Source organism: Polistes canadensis, unplaced genomic scaffold (genome assembly GCF_001313835.1).
Source record: "Polistes canadensis isolate GaletaPanama2010 unplaced genomic scaffold, ASM131383v1 scaffold_295, whole genome shotgun sequence".
Taxonomy (NCBI): domain Eukaryota; kingdom Metazoa; phylum Arthropoda; class Insecta; order Hymenoptera; family Vespidae; genus Polistes; species Polistes canadensis.
Window position 1 is genome coordinate 26,193 of NW_014569842.1, and position 4,361 is coordinate 30,553.

Below are 4,361 nucleotides of genomic sequence, written 5' to 3' on the forward strand. Positions count from 1 at the left end.
TTTACACATAACGTCAATTAATTATTATTAATAGGTAAACGAAAAATTTATAATATATTACTTAAAATAAAACATATTGAAAAAGATTGAGTTACATATCGTGGTAGATTATCGAGATTAGAATTAAAAAAAAAAACAAACAGTAAAACGAAAGAAATTCTTTTCTTTTTTTTTTTTCCTAAATATTAATTATCGTCGCAATTTAAATTCGTGAAAAAAATCAATCATTAATGCATAAATTCGATCGTAAACACGAAAAGAGAAAGAGAAAGAGATAGAAAAAACATTAGTATCTAGGAAGGTAAAGTAAAATAAAAATTTGCATGCACGCGTTACAACTATTCGGAATAAACACGTCAGATCGATCGTTCTGATCATTTACGAGTCACGTAATCGTTTTAACTTTGTATAATAGAAGAACCTAACTTTCACAAACAAAAAGACTAAGGAATATTCTTACTTTATCTATATCTCGTTGCAGTTGTTATCAACCCCACCCATGAAAGAAAAAGAAAAAATAGTAAAAAAAAAAAGAAAAGAACGTAATAAAGAAAATTAAACAAAATAAACGGTTTATTATTTAATAGAAATAGAAAAAGACAAAAACAAAGGAAACAAATATGCCAAGAGAATGAGAAATTCAAGAAAAGAAAATGAGGAGAAAGAAAGAGAGAGAGAAAGATAGTTGACGAGATAGTTCGACGAGTAAGTAATATCCCTGAGTAATTTTCCAGGAACATGCCATTTGATATCGTCCTATCCGAGTTTGCTTATACGATCGATCGAATATACTCGTCCGTTCTCGAGCGAGAAAGAAAGAGAATGAGTCTCTACACGAGGGAAGAAGCACGTCGAGTCGAGGAGTATTTCAGCCCTCTCGTCACACCTACTACTACAACGATACTATATTCACATACATAAATACATATACATATAAATATATATATAACGACACATAAGAGTCACACACGTATATATACATATATACATATATATATATATGCATATATACACACAAGTGAAAAACACCTACAGCTCCACCACGCGAGTTATTTGAAGAAAGGAGGAGGTTCACGCACCTGTCGACGATGGTCCATCGTCTTTTCTCACAATTGAACTAATTAATGTTCACCTTTTTATTTTATTTTTCCTTTTCAATTTGGATCTTGATTTTTTTTAATCTTCCGTTGTGTTCGTTTCAATTGGATAACGTTAAAAAAAAAAAGAAAAGTTTGGCTCTGATAAAAAAGAATAAAAAGAGAGAGAGAGAGAGAGAGAGAGAGAAAAATAATATATATATTTATATATATATCACGATAATAGGTATATAAAAAAACTCGTTGTAAACACGAGCAAAATAGAAAAAAAATTCATTCGCGTTCTCACGAACGTTAGAATCCGCGGTGACAGTCCGCGAAACGCTCTAGGAGAGAGTCTCCGGGTTTTCTGCTGATCCTCCTTCCTTCATTTCCTTATGGGGGGTGGCGGGGGTGTATGGAGTGCGGACGAAACGCGTTCCGCGCAAACTCGACTCCGTGGCAACCCTTCCTTCCTTCGTTCGACCGCGCATCTACAAAACCCTCTCTGCATTTTTCTTATATTATCGTATAATTCTTTATTATTATTATTATTATTATTAATGCGTTTCGCGTGGATGCGTATAATTCACAGCCAAGGAAACTTGATTTTTTTTTTTTTCTCTCTTTTTCCATTTTCGTTTTTCCTCCATTTCTTTCGTCTCTATCTATCTAATTAACTTTCGTGTTAGATGACGATTAAGCTTTTAATATATTCTCGCGTATGCGTACACATGAAGTTTACAGAATGAACGGTACATTGAACTCGTTGAAAAAAAAAAAATAAATACTATTAATTCATATACCTGTATGTGTATCGTGGTTCTTTTTTTTTTTTTGTAATGAATTATGTTTTTTTTTGTCTAGTTAATATATATATGTATAAGCAAGTATTTACGAGTACGTACTGTTTTTTCCTTTTTTTTTTTTTTTTTCAGGAACTAATTATGTGATTTTTATCTTATGTATATGTATGTGTTTATGTATCGTATTTTTTTTGCAAAAGTTTATTTATGCGATATCGATTAATCGAAAAAGTTAGTAGAAAACTAATTTTTATGCACGTAAATACGTAAGAGTAAATTGTGCATGTAAATATGTATGCACTTTTTGAATTTTTATCTTTTATATGAAACAAATGATAAGATTTTTGTCTTATGTATAAGTGTTATGTTTTTGTAAAATTTGTATATACATGTGTAAAAATTAATTAATTACTTATACATATATATATATATACTTACGTAAGTTTTATTAAAATTAACTTTTTTTTCGTATATACATATCGAATTTGGGTAAAATCGTTTGGAGAAATTCTCAAGTATATTCGCTTTTCAAAATGTTTAATAGTAAAAAAGATAATATGTACAATCTCAGAAAAATTCTTAGACATTACATTATTGTAACCGTAGACACTGGTGCGACGAGCGAGACTCGGTCGTCGAGAAACGAAATAAGCGATTGAATTTTAAATATTTCTTTTTATCTTTCGCACTGTTCTCACAGCTAATTCTATTTTCCAACATGTCGATTTGTTTAGATGTTGCCAATTTTCAAAATAGGAAAATTTCGTTTATCATATATACTGTTTGTTTGTTTGTTAGTTAGCTTCCTCCCATTTTTTTTATATTGAAATCTGATAACGTTACACGAATGAGAAAACATTTCATTTTAGCAGGATAAACCACATGTAGCATTTAGTAAGAAAATCTCAATCTTTTTTTTTCCCCGTTTTTTTCATATACATTTTTTTCTTCTGACTTATTTCTCGTTTCTGAATATTATTTTCTTTTTCTTCTTCTTCTTGTCATGTACTAATAAACAGTTCGTATATCTCATGGCTAAACGACTCCCCTCATCGTTGATCTTGGAATCTATAATATTATTGTATATATCGAGGATACATACATCTACATATTCCTCGTATTCTCCACACATACATTTGCTGTGGAGTCTAAAAAAATGAACACGTACTATCAGGACAGTTTTACACTTTTGTCGAGCGAATCCAAATTATATAAAAGAAAAAAAAAAGAAAAAAAAAAACACAATTAAAAATTTTCTTTTTCTAATTGACAAGTAAATAAAAATGTAATATACTATTACATTTTTTTTTAAGTACTTGTCACCATATAACGACTACGATGACGAGGACGTGAGCCATGCTCGAAAATAATTGAATGAACTTTGGCTTAAAAAAAAAAAAAAAAAAAAAATAAAACATTTCTACATTTTACTAACGACTACGAATCTTTACGAAAAGCGCTCGACATAAAGTGCAGTACATATGTATGTATGTATGTATGTATGCATACGGTAGGTATATTGTATATAGGAACACCTCGCGAGAGGTTGGCGTTTGTTATATTTAAACAAAATTTTTTAAAAAGAAAAGAATAAAAACAAACGAACAAATGTTCTCGATTGTTTTCCTCTTCTACGACATAACACACACATTTGCGAATGTCCTTCGTATAATATCATATAATATATATAACACATAATGTAATATAATATATTATAATAATAATATTAATTAGATAAAACAAAAAAATAATAATAAAAAAAAAACATATATTTTTACGAGCTTCTCGTTAGAAACTATTTAACAATTCTGGAACGAACGTTTTCGTACACTTTCTTTTTATCTCAAAATATATCGCTAACGATACAATAAAAAGTTCAAATTATAATAATGATCAAATAATAATAATAATAATAATAATAATAATAATAATAATAATAATAATATAGACGCTCTTTGCTAATGCTATCGATATGTAAATCTAGAAAATTTCTACGCTTCCGTATAAATTACAGCGACATCAAGAAACATCGTCTAATATTATGCATAAAAATTAATTCATATTATTTTTCTCTCTCCCTCCCTCTCTCTCTCTCTCTCTCTCTCTCTCTTTCTCTCGTTTTCTAGCACTCACTGGTTTTCCTCACTTTCTCACTTTCTCTCTCTCTCTATAATATATATAATCTATATATTTTTTATATATGTATAATATAAAACACTTTAATAAATCACAGTTACTTAAAAATGTCCGCTTTTCTTTATTCTCTTTAAACTACCCCTCAGTTATTTTTAGCCGCGTTGCTTAATTCTTTGCTTTATTGTAATAATGGAAGGAAAATGAATCATAAAAAAAGAAAAGAAAAGAAAAGAAAATGCAAATGCAAATGAAAATTAAAAAACAAAAAGAAAAAATACATACGTAATACAATGGTGTCTCGTACGAACATATTTCCTTTTTTTTTTTTTTTTTTTTTTTTTTT

The 4,361-nt window shown here is 28.8% G+C and overlaps 1 protein-coding gene across 1 annotated transcript in view; it reads right to left on the reverse strand.

Moving 5' to 3' along the window:
- The window catches only part of LOC106791317, a gene marked incomplete in the record, with an annotated part of 8,915 nt that extends 7,633 nt beyond the window's left edge, over window positions 1–1,282 (reverse strand). The window contains 1 exon segment of the mRNA XM_014756874.1: window positions 1,080–1,282.
- Window positions 1,283–4,361: the final 3,079 nt, after the last annotated feature.